Consider the following 19,477-nt stretch of genomic DNA (forward strand, 5'->3'; position numbering starts at 1 on the left):
TATTGTTTCAGATTAATACAAAGATGATGTAATTGTGATATCAGATCAGATCAGATCAGTCACTCAGTCGTGTCCGACTCTTTGCGACCCCATGAATCGCAGTACTCCAGGCCTCCCTGTCCATCACCAACTCCCGGAGTTCACTCAGAATCACGTCCATCGAGTCAGTGATGCCATCCAGCCATCTCACCCTCTGTCATCTTCTTCTCCTCCTGCCCCCAATTCCTCCCAGCATCAGAGTCTTTTCCAATGAGTCAACTCTTTGGATGAGGTGGCCAAAGTACTGGAGTTTCAGCTTCAGCATCATTCCTTCCAAAGAAATCCCAGGGCTGATCTCCTTCAGAATGGACTGGTTGGATCTCCTTGCAGTCCAAAGGACTCTCAAGAGTCTTCTCCAACATCACACTTCAAAAGCATCAATTCTTCGGCGCTCAGCCTTCTTCACAGTCCAACTCTCACATCCATACATGACCACAGGAAAAACCATAGCCTTGACTAGATGAACCTTTGTTGGCAAAGTAATGTCTCTGCTTTTGAATATGCTATCTAGGTTGGTCATAACTTTCCTTCCAAGGGAGTAAGTGTCTTTTAATTTCATGGCTGCAGTCACCATCTGTAGTGATTTTCGAGCCTAGAAAAATAAAGTCTGACACTGTTTCCACTGTTTCCCCATCTATTTCCCATGAAGTGATGGGACTGGATTCCATGATCTTCATTTTCTGAATGTTGAGCTTTAAGCCAACTTTTTCACTCTCCACTTTCACTTTCATCAAGAGGCTTTTGAGTTCCTCTTCACTTTCTGCCATAAGGGTGGTGTCATCTGCCTATCTGAGGTTATTGATATTTCTCCCAGCAATCTTAATTCCAGCTTGTGTTTCTTCCAGTATACATCCTCTATATTCCATTTATTTTCCTTTTCCTCTTCTAAAATTGCTTTATTTTTACAATTCTTTGTAAAAACATGTACATCAACAGATAAACAGAGGGAATTAAGGAAGGTTATAAAGGTAATTCTTGGACTGGTCTAATATTATTAAAAGTATGTTTAAAGGGGAAAAATAAAAGAGTTTTGAAAAAGAGTGAAAAAAGTCTCTTCGTTCCCTAGGTAGAGAAGAGAGAGGAGGTTTTTCTCTTCACTGTGGCTCTTGTTTTTAACCTCCTACTGTCATTTGCAGAGTATCTGTGCCTGAAATAAGAAGCTCATGACAGATGATGCTGGTAGCACTGAACACACAAGTAGATTTTTAACCTACAGGGTGAGAATTCAATAAAAAAACAGATGGTAACTTCTTAGAAACTAAGTGCATTCCTCTAGAGATAAAGTGGAGTGTTAAAACATTTTAACGTTGCACTGGAGCAGATAATTAGGGTAATTGCGACTCTTCAAAGACATAAGAAATAAGGTCTAAACCAACTTCCTTAAATTGTAAAGATTATAACATTCTAAGGGGAACGTGGGCAGAAGAATGATTTTATAAAATGCAATAATATTTACAAAGGTGGCATGTGAGATTGAATAGGTTGTCTATTTCAACATTATGTCCAAATACCAATTATATAATTAAGGAAGCAAAATCAGGCTGCCTCTAATTCACATGAAAACTGGTAAAGTTGCAAAAATGTAAAAACTGTCAAGCTGGTTTAGAGACGCAAAGAAACAAGTGCACAAACACATACACCGAATAAGCAGAAATACTATGTGAATACATAATAGAAATACTAAGGAAAAAAATTAATTTTGTTTGATTTTAGACCACTTCAGTCATTCCAGCATATCATGGTTTGCACAGTCACAACAATATTATCTTCTGGTTTTTATTTTTGCCTATTTAATTATGACTCCAAATGAACAAATTTTGAAATATCATAGGCAAAGGCTGTATGAAACACTTTTCAAAGTAGAATACCAATACACATACACAGATAAATGCAGTATCTTATTTTTCTAACCTCTGTATACTTTCATAATAATCAACCCTTCCTATCCATTACTTAATATTAGACTTCTAGTTGGGGTCCTCTCTATAAGTTCCTTGGACTTTTTCAAAAATATTAATATTCGTTCTGTGTATTCATCCTCTGTCCTTCCAGAGCCACTTTCATTGTACATCTTTAGAATCTTTCAGTGGCTTTCCTCGGTCATGTGCTTCCATTTTCCACCCCATCTCTATACACATATATATTACATAGTGAGAAGAATTTTGTTTTTAAACATATAAACCCTTTCACATGGCATTTATATATAAATCTGTTTCCTTTGTACTTTATCCTACACTAAGTAATGTGTCTTCCACCTACCATATAGACCTTTCTTCTCATTGTCAGCCTTTTTCACTACATTCCAGCTACATTGTGTCCTATCTAATTTTTCATGAAGATCAAAATGATCTGGTCCTGGGATTTCTAAATTAATTGTTGGTTGGTTGGTTGAGTCGCTAAGTTGGGTCTGACTCTTGCAACCCCAAGGACGGTAGGCTGACAGGCTCCTCTGCCCACGGGATTCTGCAGGAAAGAATGCTTGAGTGGGTTCCCATTTCCTTCTCCAAGGGATCTTCCCAACCCAGGAATCGAACTGGGGTCTTCTGCATTGCAGGCAGATTCTTTACCAATTGAGTTATTAGAGAATTGCCTCTTCCTAATTAGATGTTTGCTGGGCTGGCCATTTCAAATTATGGTCTTCATTTAGATATTTCTTCTCAAAGCAATCCTTCCTAATTCACTTGCTTGGCTACACTTTATCCCAGAACTCTCAATTTCAATATTTTTTTGATTAGATTTTTCACGGTTAGCTTTTTTTTTTTTTTTTCTTTGAGAGGTGGGTAATATGTTGCTTTTGTTGTTTTGTTCTTCCACTCTTCTCATGTCCACATCTGTCTTCCCACTAGGAAGAAAGATCTATGTCATTATTGCTCCATTTCCAGGGAGCCTAGAAGATTACCTGACATAGAATAGATGTCTATAGATGCTTTTATAATTAATATATGAAGAAGTACATAAACAAATATAAGGTTGTCATCCTCCATTTGACAATAAAATTTCCTTTTAGGCTTAGATTTAATAATATCAGTAATCTGCTAAAAATCTTTTAACACATTCCCACTGCATTTGTTATTAAATCCAACTTCATTGTAATGTTGTATGAGGACCTTTAGAAGTTGGTCTCAATGTGTAGTTCCATACTTTCTCCTATCACTTTTCACTATAAAGCACTTACCACATTAACTGGAAATCATGTTAACCACATTAACACTAAAAGAGGAAATACCATGGACTTTTGTGTCTCTTATAATTTAATATACAATGCTCTTTGCCTGTAATAACTTCTTTTGTTTAAATAATTAGAAGTGAAAGTGTGTTAGTTTCTCAGCTGGGTCAGACTCTTTGTGACCACATAGAGTGTAGCCTTCCAGGCTCTTCTGTCCATGGAACTCGCCAGGCAAGAATAGTGGAGTGGGTAGCCATTCCCTTCTCCAGGAGATCTTCCCAACTCAGGGACTGAACCTGTGTCTCCTGCATTGCAGGCATATTCTTCATCATCTGAGCCACCATGAAAGCCCCCATTCCTAATTATGTTCTAAAATCCTGCTGAATTATTACTTCTCACCGATCTAGAGCCAGACATCCTGGAATGTGAAGTCAAGTGGGCCTTAGAAAGCATCATTATGAACAAAGCTAATGGAGGTGATGGAATTCCAGTTGAGCTGTTCCAAATCCTGAAAGATGATGCTGTGAAAGTGCTGCACTCAATATGCCAACAAATTTAGAAAACTCAGCAGTGGCCACAGGACTGGAAAAAGTCAGTTTTCATTCCAATCCCAAAGAAAGGCAATGCCAAAGAATGCTCAAACTACCGCACAATTGCACTCATCTCACACACTAGTAAAGTAATGCTCAAAATTCTCCAAGCCAGGCTTCAGCAATATGTGAACCGTGAACTCCCTGATGTTCAAGCTGGATTTAGAAAAGGCAGAGGAACCAGAGATCAAATTGTCAACATCCTCTGGATCATGGAAAAAGCAAGAGAGTTCCAGAAAGACATCTATTTCTGCTTTATTGACTATGCCAAAGCCTTTGACTGTGTGGATCACAATAAACTGTGGAATATTCTGAAAGAGATGGGAATACCAGATCACCTGATCTGCCTCTTGAGAAATCTGTATGCAGGTCAGGAAGCAACAGTTAGAACTGGACATGGAACAACAGACTGGTTCCAAATAGGAAAAGAAGTTCATCAAGGCTGTATATTGTCACCCTGTTTATTTAACTTATATGCAGAGTACATCATGAGAAACGCTGGACTGGAAGAAACACAAGCTGGAATCAAGATTGTCGGGTGAAATATCAATAACTTCAGATATGCAGATGACACCATCCTTATGGCAGAAAGTGAAGAGGAACTCAAAAGCCTCTTGATGAAAGTGAAAGTGGAGATTGAAGAAGTTGGCTTAAAGCTCAACATTCAGAAAACAAAGATCATGGCATCCGATCCCATCACTTCATGGGAAATAGATGGGGAAACAGTGGAAACAGTGTCAGACTTTATTTTTCTAGGCTCGAAAATCACTGCAGATGGTGACTGCAGCCATGAAATTAAAAGATGCTTACTCCTTGGAAGGAAAGTTATGACCAACCTAGACAGCATATTCAAAAGCAGAGACATTACTTTGCCAACAAAGTTTCGTCTAGTCAAGGCTATGGTTTTTCCTGTGGTCATGTATGGATGTGAGAGTTGGACTGTGAAGAAGGCTGAGCGCTGAAGAATTGATGCTTTTGAACTGTGGTGTTGGAGAAGACTCTTGAGAGTCCCTTGGACTTCAAGGACATCTAACCAGTCCATTCTGAAGGAGATCAGCCCTGGGATTTCTTTGGAAGGAATGATGCTGAAGCTGAAACTCCAGTGCTTTGGCCACCTCATGCGAAGAGTTGACTCATTGGAAAAGACTCTGATGCTGGGAGGGATTGGGGGCAAGAGGAGAAGGGGATGACAGAGGATGAGATGGCTGGATGGCATCACTGTCTCGATGGACATGAGTCTGAGTGAACTCCGGGAGTTGGTGATGGACAGGGAGGTCTGGCGTGCCTAGATTCATGGGGTCACAAAGAGTAGGATATGACTGAGTGACTGATCTGATCTGATCTGATCTTTAGTTTACAAATTATCCCAGAAGGAATTAGGCAGTCACCCCTCAAGTTCTCAAAGCAATGTTTCTGCACCTCTCTCTGTATTGTCTATCTCATTTTCATGCAATTATATATTTGTGACAAATTGCTCCAAAAGTAAGTCCTTAAGGATAAAAATATGCAATAATAACCCTCATATCCTTGTGTTCTAGCAGAATGTCTAACATATAGAAAATGAATGCATATTTTGGAGAATTCATATTTTTCTGGTAACATTTTAAACATTACAAAATTTTATGTGATCTTTGAACCGAAATAAAACTAACATCCTTTTATCTTTTTAATGTATGCTTTATTGTTCCAATTTCCTGTCTTATGAATTGATTACTTTTAAATTTGAGTAACAATTTCATTTGTCTTTTGTCCTAAAATACATTCTAAACATATACGGTATTGATATCAACTAAGACAATAGTCCTATAAGCTTCTAGATCAAGGCATTGCTTATTCAACCGAGTTAAGTTCCTATCTTATTCTAGGTCCTATATTTGGAGCTGAGAATAAACAGATGAGAGATTTGGTACTTCTGCCTTTAGAGAACTTTACAATCTCCTTAAACATTTTCATTACAATTTCATGTCAAGTATATGATTGAAGAGCCAAGGTGCTATGAGAAATCAAAAAAGGGTAAGAAACACAGGTGAAGAGAAAAATAGGAAAATAGATGAGTCAACACAATCAGCATCGTGTGAAGAGAGTGAGGAAAGTATAGGAACACTATTAAACAAGAGTGAAAATATAACAAACTTAAGAAAATTGTCAAGCAATTTTGCCATGATGGGCCTTTCTATTATCTATTATCTGGTAAACTAATCCACAACTTATTGCCTCATATTTACCTAATTTTATTTCCTCTCATAATTTTATGTGCTGATTTGACTCAGCTGGGTGGTTCCTGCTTACCATCTTACATGTCATTGCTGACAGATGGTGGCTCATACAAGCATCATCTGAAAGCCCTATTGTGCTGGGCATCCATAATAGGTTTTTCACTCACAAGCAATTGACTCAGTTGAGAAAGCTGGAAGATTTAAAGGCTGACTGGGCATTTCAATCTTTATTTCTACACTAAATCTTCACTTGGATTGTTTGGGCTTTCTCATAGTATGGAGACTCCAGGGTAGTAAGACTTCATTTATGGTTACTCAGGACTTCCAAGCATACAAAGATGAAAATAAGTATAACATCTTAAAGGTTTAAGCTTGAAACTGACACCTAATTATTCCTGCAACAACTTGTTAATTAAAATATAGTAATAAAACTAGACCAGATTTACTGCAGGATCAAACCAAGCAAGATGAATAGAAATAGGCATAATTTATTTGGGGACATACTTTGGAAACCAGCCAACACACTGGGCTACTCTAATTAGTATAAAAAGTAATAAATAAAAAATAACAAAGTTGAGATCATTACTACTATTAAGTCATTACATTTCACACTGATACATAAACAACCAGAGGGCATCCCTTACCCTGCCAGTGTGAAAGACAGGAAGTACACTTAGATGAATCATTCTACATTTGTAAATTCTAAAACTGGAGAGGTTTGGAATTCTGAAATCTGTAAGTTATTAGGTAGTTTGTTGGTCCTAAATTAGAACACTCTAAATGACCAACATATACAGCATATTAAAAAGCAGAGACATTACTTTGCTGACAAATGTCCATCTGGTCAAAGCTATGGTTTTTCCAGTAGTCATGTATGGAGGGGAGAGTTGGACTATAACAAAATCTGAGTGCCAAAGAATTGATGGTTTTGAACTGTGGTGTTGGAGAAGACTCTTGAGAGTCCCTTGGATTGCACAGACATCCAACCAGTCTATCCTAAAGAAAATCAGTCCTGAATGTTTATTGGAAGGGCTGATGCTGAAGCTTAAGGCGGCCAATACTTTGGCTGCCTGATGCAAAGAACTGACTCCTTGGTAAAGACCCTGATGCTGGGAAAGATTGACGGCAGGAGAAGGATGACAGAGGATTAAATGGTTGAATGAATCACTGACTCAAAGAACATGAGTTTGAGCAAGCTCTGGGAGTTGGTGATGGACAGGGAAGCCTGGCGTGCTATGGTCCATGGGGTCACTGAGTGACTGAACTGAACTGAAATGATGTTTGAATCTTTACTTAAACTAGCAAACTCTGTTCTTATGTTAAGCATAAAACAAACAAGATAGGATCTAGTGCCCATTATAATTGAATCCAATCCATTATTATAAAAGAGAAACATTTAGAAAATCAATGGCTAGCTTTTAAGTGTAAATTATTCCCATTTTTATGTGACTGTGACTAGAAAACAAAAATCTTTAGATGATTAAAAGCAGTTATTAAAGTTAGATTTACTATCAATAGTCTTCCATTTTCTTCAATATTTAAATGTCATACTTTGCAATATGTTTTTCTGTGACTGTTAGCCTCACAGTTTTATGGCTAAGGATTGCCACTATTCTAAAAGACAGCTACTTCAAAAGTTCTTATCAATATATTTGATTAAAATATGATCATAAATGGAAAAATACAAAAATACAACTGGATAGTACCAGCAATTCTGTGTAATAGGACTTTTATATACAAAGGAGAACAAATTTTAAACTAAAATATGTATATGTATATAAATATATAAGAAAGCTTTATGAACTACAAGCATATATATATATATATATATGAAAAAGCTTTATAAACAATAACATGGTTAAAAATATATATATAAGCAATTTTTCTTGTTGCAATCTAATAATTTGATTGGGAAGATGAATTTATCCTCATTTACTTCTTTGATAAAAACATTTTGAGAAATTTATCTCTACATAGAAATTTCTACCTAGCACTATGCTAGATATAGAAGAAAACATCAGTAAGAACAATGGTAATAATTTGACCCTAACAAAATTAATTTTTTAATGGAAGAGCTGACATGTCAACACAAATTTAAAATGCAAAGTCACAAGTGTTATAAGAGTAGTATGTATAGCATGCTCTGGAAGCATAGAAAATTTGAAGAACTCTTTCTTTAGAGAATTATTGGCAGAGGATATGCTTGAAGTGAATACTTGAAATAATGTAATAAATCTGTAAAGAGTACCATTTGATTTGAGAAGGGGAAGAGGTCAGTGTGAAGCTGTCTTTGTAAAGCTGAACTTCATCAGCAATGCCACAATCCCTGTTAACTCTGACAAACTCTCCTTGTTATCTCATCAATTACTGTATTAATTTCCAATTGAAGCTGTAACAAATTACAGCAAAATTAGTGGCTTCAGCAACAGGAATGTATTATCTTATGGTTCTGTAGGTCAGAAACCCAACATAGCTCACATCAGGCAAAAATTAAGGTGCTGGCAGAGCAGTATTTCTTTCTGGAGTCTTAAGGGGAGGATGGGTGTCCTTGCTCACTCAGATTTTGGCAGAATTTAGTTACTTCCAGTTGTAAGAATGAAGCAAAGTAATTCATAAACACAACAAAAAGACAATCCACAGAATGGGAGAAAATATTTTCAAATGAAGCCACCAAGGGTATTAATCTCCAAACTATACAAATAGTTCATGTAGCTCAATATAAAAAAAGAACCCTATCAAAGAATGGGCAGATCTAAATAGACATTTATCCAAAGAAGATCTAAAAATGGCTGACAGGCACAAGAAAAGATGCTCCATGCTGCTAATTATTGGAGAAATGCAAATCAAAACTATAATGAATTATCACCTCATACTAGTTAGAATGACCAGCATCAAAAAAATCTACAAATAAGAAATGCTGGTGAGGGTGTGGAGAAAAGGGAACTGTAAGTGTAGAGGTTCCTTAATGAACTAAAAATAGAGCCAACATATGATCCAGCAATCCCATTCCTGGGCATATATCTGGAGGAAACCATACTTTGAAAAGATAATTGCACCCCAATGTTCATTGTAGCAGTGTTTACAATAGCCAAGACATGGAAGCTACCTAAATGGCCACAGATGGAAGAATGGATAAAGATGTGGTAGATATATACAATGGAATATTACTCAGCCATAAAACCATGCCATTTGCAGCAACATGGATATACCTAGAGATTGTCATACTGAGTGAAGTCAGACAGAGAAAGATAAATACATGATATTGCTTATATGTAGAATCTAAAAAAAAAAAATGATACAAAGGAACTTGTTTATGAAACAGAAATAGAGTCAAAGAAGTAGAAAATAAACTTATGGTTACCAAGGGAGAAAGGGAAGAGCCTGGTAGACTGTAGTCCATGGGGTTGCTAAGAGTCAAACACAACTGAGAGACTTCCCTTTCACTTTTCACTTTCATGCATTGGAGAAGGAAATGGCAACCCACCCCAGTGTTCTTGCCTGCAGAATCCCAGGGACAGGGGAGCCTGGTGGGCTGCTGTCTGTGGGGTCGCACAGATTCGGACACAACTGAAGCGACTTCGCAGCAGCAGCAGCAGCATACATAAAATAGATAACTAATAAGAACTTACTGTATAGCACAGGAAACTCTACTCAATATTCCTTAGTGACCTATATGGATGAAGAATCTAAACATGTATATGTGTAACTGATTCACTTTGCCATAAGCAGAAACTAACACAACATTGTAAATCAACTATAATCCTGTTAAAAAAAAAAAAAAAGAATGAAGTCTCTGTTTTCTTGCTGTCTTCTGAGGGCCTGACCCTTGTTCCTTCCTCCATCCTTAAAGCCAGCAAGAGGGGGTCAAATCCCTGACACACCTCATATACTTCTTCTGTATTATTTTTCAGATTCACTATTTCACCTTCCTCTTTCAGTTTGTAGGATCCCTGTAATAAGGTTAGGCTCATTGTGATAATCCAGAATAATCTTCCCATCTCAATATCCTTAATTTTAATTTTAGAAAATTCCTTTTGCCATGAGGTGTAACATGTTCACAGGCTACTAGGATTAGATCATGGCATCTTTGGAGGGGCAATTATTTTACCTATCACAACTACTTCTATTGATATCAAACCTTTGACATGAAACTCCACAAAGTATAATAATCACTTTTAAAAATGGCTTGTAATTCCTGTTGTGTGTTATGAATTTTGATGGATGATGACATAAGGCATTCTTTTTGAGGGTAATAGTGGTGACACAGGATTTTAAAAGCAAAGTGTCACTAAACATACTTACTTTTGTATGAACAGTTTTAACTATTATATACTATATTTTTGTTCATTTCTTAGCTAAGTGAAGTGAAAGCGAAAGTCACTCAGTCATGTCTGACTCTTTTGTGATCCCATGGACTATACAGGACTATACATGGACTATTCTCCAGGCCAGAATACTGGAGTGGGTAGCCTTTCCCTTCTCCAGGGGATCTTCCCAAACCAGGGATCAAACCCAGGTCTCCTGCATTGCAGGAGGATTCTTTACTAGCTGAGCCACACGGAAGCCCTTTCTTAGCTAAAGCTTCATAAAAATATCTAATGGAATAGTTAGTTTATATTTGTCTTACAATTCAAAATAACTTCAAAAGAACTTATCTGAGCCTCACCATAACCATGGATTATGTCTACCACAAATAGTGCTCCTTTAACTGCACAGATTAAATATCAGGCTAAGAGAAAGTGCTGGTTTGCTCAAAGTTGGCAGGAAAACAAAGTCAATCTCTATTAGTACGGTATTCATGCCATACGAATATGTGGAAATAAATACTATTTTATATTTCTATAGGTTCCAGATAAATTCTAGGACTTTTTGTTACTGTGTTTGTTTAGGGGAGGTGAAGGCAGACAGTAGATGGAGATGGAGTCTTTTTTATAATACGGGTAAAAGAATAACATTTAACTATTTAATAATAAATGAGTCTACTGAAAACCTGGAAACCTAGTATCTAAATATATAGTACGTATAAAATATACTACTGCTGTATTTGAGAGAAATGCCCATGATGAAAACGAAATACACTTTATACATAAATGTTTAAGTTCAGAGCTAGTAAGTTAAAAAAAATAATAAAGTCTTGAATTATTTTACTTTATTATCAAATTTGTACATAGCACATGAAGTAGTGAAGCAAAGAACATCTATTAGATGGATACTCAAAACAATTAAGGAAATGAAGTATGATAATGGAGAGAAATATAGATTAAGAATTGTAACAGAAGTGAAAACAGAGATTATTTGAAATACTGCTGGCAGATTGAGTAATATTAAAATATATCAAAAAGCCTATGTCATAATAAACAGAACTTGGTTGTGTCTCTTATCACCTCTGATAACTAGAAAATTATACATGTGCATGTATAATTGATTTCTTATTGGCTTTTGCCATTGAGAACACACTCAATGTTTTCCTCTTTACAAATTTATTTTATAAACAATTTAAAAATTATTTTTTTAAAAAATTTGGAGTGAAATGCTCACCATTTTTCTATCTTCCTCAAAGGAAATAAAGATTTATAAGGAGTCACAAATCTTTCTTTCTAAGAGTCATTACCACATGGAGTCACTGGTACAAGTGAAAGAAGAGTGAGATATTACAAGTACTGCCGCTGCTAAGTCACTTCAGTTATGTCCAACTCTGTGTGACCCCATAGATGGCAGCCTACCAGGCTCCTCTGTCCCTGTGATTCTCCATGCAAGAATGCCATTTCCCTCTCCAATGCATGCATGCGTGCTAAATCACTTCAGTCATGTCCGACTCTGTGACCCTATGGACAGCAGCCCACCAGGCTCGTCCATCCACAGGATTCTCTAGTCAAGAATACTGGAGTGCGTTGCCATTTCCTTCTCCACTTACAAGTACTAGAGTGGGAAAATAATTTGCAGCTATTAGCTCAAATTGATACCTTTCCTCATCATTCAAAGATTCATATTTGTTAATTTGCCTGTTCACTAAAATTAAAATATATTTTAACCCCCAAATCAACACTTGCAATGCCTTCACAGTCATCATGGACGTGCAGGAGTGACAAAGAATTTGAGTTGCCAGATGAGCATGTTCCCATCTGAGGTCTAACAACAGGAAGCTCTGCTTCTGTGTTTCAATTCCCATAAACGTTGACCAGTGGATGGAGAGGTAGGGACAGTGCAATGAACTTCAGGAGTTCTGGCTCTGGGCCAGCTGGATGAAGTCTGAATCTCGACTGTGGATTATTCATCATAATGCTATAATAAGTTAACTCTTGATGTTGTCTTTCTCACTACTTGTTCTCAAGTGTGCATGTATGTACATGTGTGTTTACTCTCTTGGCTGGAAATAAAAATAATAGAAAATAATTCAGAGAGCAATAAAATTTATTTTTGATAACATGTAAACTACTATTTTCACTTTCAAACTACTACTTAAACATGCTAGAGAACCTAAAGAAATATATATATCTAGATTTAGGTATTTTAGAGAAGTGAATTTATTCATTTCACTTGTTAAAACTAACCTATTTTCATTAATAATATAAAATGCAATGGATATTCACCACAAACATCTCTAGATTTTTAATTCATATGAGCCTTATAATGATAGGTTTTCTTTTTTTTGTTTGTTTTCTTTTTTATTATTATTTTTTAATTTATTTATTTTAATTAGAGGCTAATTACTTTACAGTATTGTATTGGTTTTGCCATTCATCAACATGAATCTTATATAATATTGTTCCTATAGAGAACTATTCTGAAAAATCTATCACATATAAAGTATGGTTTAAAATTTATTAATAAAAGTATAAAACATCTGTACTTAGCCTATGGTTACTTTCCAGTGATACCAATTCAGGAATCACCACTGATGAAATCAAATGGATATTTTGAAGATTTTCTGTGATATGCTGATGGTTTCTCTTTTGCTATTGTAATAATTTGGTCTGAGTTGAAAATATTTTTAAATGGACAACAAATACAAATTGTGAAATTGTAAAAAAGCAAACTAATAATGGTAAAACTGTAAGTTCTACATGTATACTCTTTGTGTTCAGACTGTGGAACCAGAACTTACTGTGTGCATTTGGACAAAATAGTTTACTTTTATGCCTCACTTGCCTTATCTGAAATATTAGAGTAATGAGACTCTCACCCTTTTAGAAGTGTGTGATAATTGCAAGTGGTAATATACATAAAGTTCTAAGATTGTATATATAACTTGCTCTTATTCCAGCAGACACTTATAATTAGTTGTAAGGGAGCCAAAACTGTAGCATTCATTTTCGAGTTGCAGTCCTAGGCAAGATTTACCATTTTTAGTACTACAGGGAAAAGGAAGATTTGGGGACAACCAAACGTTTCTGGAACCTTACATTTTCAATATATATTAGCTACCATGTGGTATTGCCACCTTATTCTCCTGTATTCATGTCCTTCTGTAATCCTCTCCTTTTGAATATGAGCAGAACCTGTGACATGCTTCTAATAGAATACAGCACAGATGGAATGCCACTTCCATAAATATACATTGTAACTTCTGTCATTCCTACCAGATTCTCTCCTTTTCTGGCTTTGATGAAGCAAGTAGCTATGTTGTGACCTAGCCATGTGAATGCGTATATGGCAAGGAACTAAGATTAGCCTCTGAACAAAAGCCAAGAAGGAATTAAGGCCCTTGGTCTAGTAGCCCAGGAGAAGAACAACACTTTTAATAACCATATGAATGAGTTTAGAATTGGAACCTCCCCCACTTGAGTCTTAAAGTGATGGTGCAGCTCCAGTTGGCACCTTTATGACAGCCTTGTGAGACACCTTAAACAGAGAACCTACTTGGGTCATGTCAAGACTTCTGTCCCATAGAAATCCTGTGATAACAAATATGCAATTTTTTAAGTCACTATGGTTGTAGTAATTAGTAATAAAGTAATATAAATCTTTATATATTTATATATATTTAAATATATATGTCATTGAACAGAAACCATTTATATACCAATCCTTTCATTTAGTGAAAGAAATAAGGCACTGAAAGAAGACAGAAAAGGAAGGAAGGAAAGAATATATCATTTTAATGATATTTAAAATTATTTCCAAATTTCCTTAATTCAAATTTAGCTCTTATTTTGACAAAACTATAAAAAATAAAAACTGGCTTTTTATTTTGTGTTTATGTTTTATAAAAACATGGGAGTTAGCTAAACTTTCTTTTAATGTGTCTTTTAGCTATGATATACAAAAAAGAAATTTCCCCCTAATCTAGTGCTAGGGAAGCCCTTAAACATTTTCCTTTTGTATTTTCTTAATTTTCCTTTTTTTTGTTTCAGATATTTTATTCTGAGTTTAGTAGGCACAAAAGTTTGAATTGTACCTCAAGGGTTTTTATTTTTGTTTCGTCATTATGAATTGGAAGTCTCCCTTATAATGAGAATTTGTGTTTATTTATTCAGAATAGGACTTTAAGTGGTTTGCAAATAGCAATGACTCCTGGAAATGACACAAAGGAAAACTCATCTGTAAGTAGACTTTTTAGACTTTACTCAAATATAATCAAAGTGGAGATGCTTCTCCTATCTGGTGCCAAGAAAGTTAAAACAAAAAAAATCCCATTATTTGGTGAATAAAAGATACAGTTTTTGATACAATACAATCATAATAAAATTCTCTCAGAGATGGTATTGGAGAAATAATGGATTTTGAAACAATGTAATCACAGCTAAGGGAATTTCAGATCCCTGGGCACGAAGTAATTTTATGAATAGCCTTTCCTACTTTGATAAAATTGTGTATCAAGCAGAAGTGAAAAATGTTATATAAGTAGGCAAGTATTTTAAATATCTTCCATAGATGACTACAAAATCATTATCATGATCAGAATTCTGTACCTTTACCATTCAAAACATGGACATATAACTTTTGTTTTATTATTGTATAATAATCAGAGTGTATGAATCTCATTCTGTCATTGGTAATAAACTTTGTATTTCTGACATAAATCTGGGTCAGTGGAATGAATACCTAATTGACCTTTAAAGACAGTTGTCTCTCCCATAGTAAGAAACAGGAAATGAAAAATATGTGTCAATAAGAAATGTCTGTTTTCATATAACATAACTCTTCACTGTATAAAATAAAGCAACTCTCTTGCAAATATATTTCAGGCAGTGCTCAAAGAAAAGTTTCACAGTCACATCTTTTAAACTGTATTGTTTTAAAATTCTACATCTTTAAAGTATTTTCCTATAGCCAAGATTTGCCATTTTCAAGTATTTCCAACTGTTCTAGGAGGTATTAATGTGATTTAATTTGTGCATTTTTTTGTTGCTGTTGTTAGAAACGTGAAGTAATGTACAAGTCAGATTTAGTCTGCTAAACTGGGGATAACCCCTATAATTTGTTGATATGTTTTAATTTTTTGTGGTAGTAAATCATTTCACATTAAACTGTCCAGATGACCCACCTCCAAGAATATTGGAAATAAAAGCAAAAATAAACAAATGGGACCTAACTAAACTTAAAAGCTTCTGCACAACAAAGGAACCTATAAGCAAGGTGAAAAGACAGCCTTCAGAATGGGAGAAAATAATAGCAAATGAAGCAACTGACAAACAACTAATCTCAAAAATATACAAGCGACTCCTGCAGCTCAATTCCAGAAAAATAAATGACCCAATCAAAAAATGGGCCAAAAAACTAAACAGACATTTCTCCAAAGAAGACATACAGATGGCTAACAAACACATGAAAAGATGCTCAACATCACTCATTATCAGATAAATGCAAATCAAAACCACAATGAGGTACTATTTCACACCAGTCAGAATGGCTGTGATCCAAAAGTCTACAAGCAATAAATGCTGGAGAGGGTGTAGAGAAAAGGGAACCCTCTTACACTGTTGGTGGGAATGCAAACTAGTACAGCCACTATGGAGAACAGTGTGGAGATGCCTTAAAAAACTGGAAATAGAACTGCCTTATGACCCAGCAATCCCACTGCTGGGCATATACACCAAGGAAACCAGAACTGAGAGAGACACATGAACCCCAATGTTCATCGCAGCACTGTTTATAATAGCCAGGACATGGAAGCAACCTAGATGTCCATCAACAGATGAATGGATAAGAAAGCTGTGGTACATATATACAATGGAGTATTAGTCATTAAAAAGAATACATTTGAATCAGTTCTAATGAGGTGGATGAAACTGGAACCTATTATACAGAGTGAATTAAGCCAGAAAGAAAAACACCAATACAGTATACTAATGCATATATATGGAATTTAGAAAGATGGTAATGATAACCCTGTATGTGAGATAGCAAAAGAGACACAGATGTATAGAACAGTCTTTTGGACTCTGTGGGAGAGGGGAGGGGGATGATTTGGGAGAATGGCATTGAAACATGTATAATATCATATAAGAAACAAATCGCCCGTCCAAGTTCGATAAAGGATGCTTAGGGCTGGTGCATGGGACGACCCGGAGGGATGGTACGGGGAGGGAGGTGGGAAGGGGGGTTTAGGATGGGAACACATGTGCACCCGTGGCGGATTCATGTTGATATGTGGCAAAACCAATACAATATTGTAAAGTAATTAGCCTCCAATTAAAATAAATAAATTTAAATTTAAAAAAAGACTTCAAAGACTTAGGATCTATAGATCAATACCATGTTAGACATCTTAGTGTAAAGGAAAAGTTGAATTGTGCTAATTACTATCAGAAATTAGCTGTAATACATTAGGTTTTTGGAGCCTCTGCACTACTGGTGTTGGAACTGGATAATTATTTGTTGCGGTGGCGGGGGTGCTATCCTGTGCATGGTAGGATGCTCACAGCATCCCTCGCCTCTATCCACTAGATGCCATTGGCACCCCCTCCTCCAGTTGTGACAGTCAACAGAGCCCCAGGCATTGCCAAATATCATTTTGGGGAGGAAAAGAAGAGAATTGTCCTAAGTTAGGAACTACTGCTCTACAGAAATTTTTCTTATGTTCTCACTTCAGAAAATTTAACATTTTTTCCCCAAAATACTCAAATACTTTAATATCTGAAAGAAAATATTGGATTGTACAGGTAAAGTACTAGGTCATATGGTGACAATACCTTAAAATAACTGTGAAATGAACAGACTATAGCAGATAATGTCTCTCCAAAAATAGAAAAGTTAACTTTTAATGGTTTCAGAATTTAGTGAGAATTTCATACTTAAATTTACACACAGACTCTAATGAGTTTGGAATTATAATACTACTTGTTTATGTTATGCTTTAGAAAACACTTTAGTATAGTCTGCTTCTATTCATTCAGATTGCATTAGGGATGAATTCTGTTAGGCAAAATGAAAACTGTTTACATTGATATTTGATTAGTCATAGTGCCATACAGTGTGATATTTATAAAACACTTTATGAGACTTAAACTTTGTTTTATCTGAAACCCTGCACCATCTCTGATATAAAGTTGTGAAAAATAAGTTGATCCTTAATGTCACTTAATTACTTTAAATCACTTTGGCCTGAGATATTGGTCCTCTGCTATGTTGTTCTTAGAAACAAAATAATTTGCTGTATTTCTCAAAATAAGTTGCAATAGTGACCCTGATGAGAGTTTTAGGGAATAATAGATTAGTGCACATTTGCTGAATACATAATACATTAAAAATAACTAAAAGGTGGAAAGAGAAATTAAAATGAAAACTATGAGGCTTAATTTTCCTTGCTAAAAATAAAGAGACCTCTTCTTTTTTTTCTTTAACATATTTACTTTGGAAAATTTATAAGTACTTTCTCCTTTTGTAATCTATATAAATCCTTTCAAAAACTAAAAAGACCTATTTAGGTCTTTTGTTAGCTCTAAGGCCCAGGAATGTCTCCCTCAGGGACCTGGGAATCTGTTTGAAATATAAACATCAAAGGAGAAAGCTCTCCAGTCTTTCAGCTTTGGTGGGAAGGTATGAGCCTAAATTGCGCCAAACTGCAAAACTGCCTTCTGTCATAAGAGGTATAAGAAGTTAGTTTCTCCTCTGAGTCAACAATCAGCTAACATAGAGGATCACTACAATTACTAGGATGAACTGTGTGTGATCAGTGGTACTGTGAAATCCTCTTGAGGATTAGTTATTGCTCATCCTGAGAATATGTATGTAATGGGTTGTATCTACTTGGCTCTATAAAAGTGTGGGATTTATTTCTTTGCCATCTTTTAGTGGATTGCCTGTTTTCTACATCCCAGTCAAGTTTGATGTTAATTTAATAATAAAAATGTTTTCTTTCATTACTGTATTGATGGACATAATCTGGGTTGGGCAAAGATTTTGTTTTTAATTATACTTCTCAAACAGAGAAGACTAAAACCCATAAGATGAAAGATATGTATGTGTATTTATGTATTGACACACACACACACATATATATGTGTGTGTGTGTGTGTATTTTTTCTACACTTTCTTTTTTATGATCTCTCTTTTTTATGGCAAAGTTCTGGAAGACCAAAATTGACATTATGCTAAAAATCTTCTAGTTATAGTTCCACCCATGGTATCATTTCTTTTACCTGAAAATCAGGAAGGAAGAAGTTAGGCTTTTTGCATTAACCACTGTATGGGTCACTGAAGCAAAAGTGATTATATTCCGGTGTTGAAGTGAACACTGGGACAGAGAAACATACTGAAAGAACCTTCATTTTGCTGAATAGGGCTTCAATTCTTACTGCTACTATAGCTTAAAATAAGATGTATTGAGAAAAGAAAATACTGGCAGATATGCCCTGGAGAATAACTCTCCTAACTGAATCCTCTGCCACCTCTGTTTTTCTGCTAAATAAGTTCAGAAATAAAGCTATAAAAATAGTGCAATTGGGTCTGGAAACAGTAAGTTAAAAAGTGGAGTTTTGCTGATGTCAAGGGCCTTTAGGCAAAATATCTAAAGAAGTTTCTTTCTCTCCCTTCTTTCCACTCTGCTTTCTCTTCTTTTCCTCTGTCCTTATGTGTCTTTGTCTTTATTAAAAATCCAATCATAATTAAAATATTTAATAACTTGAAGAATGTGGCAATTTAACATCTCGGTATTTTTCTTGAAACTATTTCCTGTGGGTAGATAACAAAGAATCACTAACCTGATTTCAGTCAGGCAGAGAAGCCTTACTCATGCAATTCTGATAAAAACCTATCTAATGGATCAGCTGGCTAGGCTTTTACTGTGATTTTTTTTTTTCACTATTTCTCTCTCTTCAGTATCTGCTGATACATAGGTTTAACGCTTTTTATAGCCATTTTTCAAAATAACATTTTTAAAACTTTTAGGCTGTTTACAAAACCCTTATCAGTTCATTTGCTCAGTCATGTCAGACTCTTTGCAACCCCATGAATCGCAGCAAGCCAGGCCTCCCTGTCCATCACCAACTCCCGGAGTTCACTCAAACACATGTCCACTGAGT

General features: G+C 35.5%; 1 long non-coding RNA gene across 1 annotated transcript in view; it reads right to left on the minus strand.

Annotated features, from left to right (window-relative positions):
* Window positions 1–1,333: 1,333 nt before the first annotated feature.
* LOC129626941 (uncharacterized) overlaps window positions 1,334–19,477 on the minus strand; it is a 111,907-nt gene continuing 93,763 nt past the window's right edge. The window contains exon 3 of the long non-coding RNA XR_008702319.1: window positions 1,334–2,881. This is a non-coding gene — a long non-coding RNA (uncharacterized LOC129626941). The remainder of the gene's footprint in view (window positions 2,882–19,477) is intronic.

Source organism: Bubalus kerabau, chromosome 14 (assembly GCF_029407905.1).
Source record: "Bubalus kerabau isolate K-KA32 ecotype Philippines breed swamp buffalo chromosome 14, PCC_UOA_SB_1v2, whole genome shotgun sequence".
Lineage (NCBI taxonomy): Eukaryota > Metazoa > Chordata > Mammalia > Artiodactyla > Bovidae > Bubalus > Bubalus kerabau.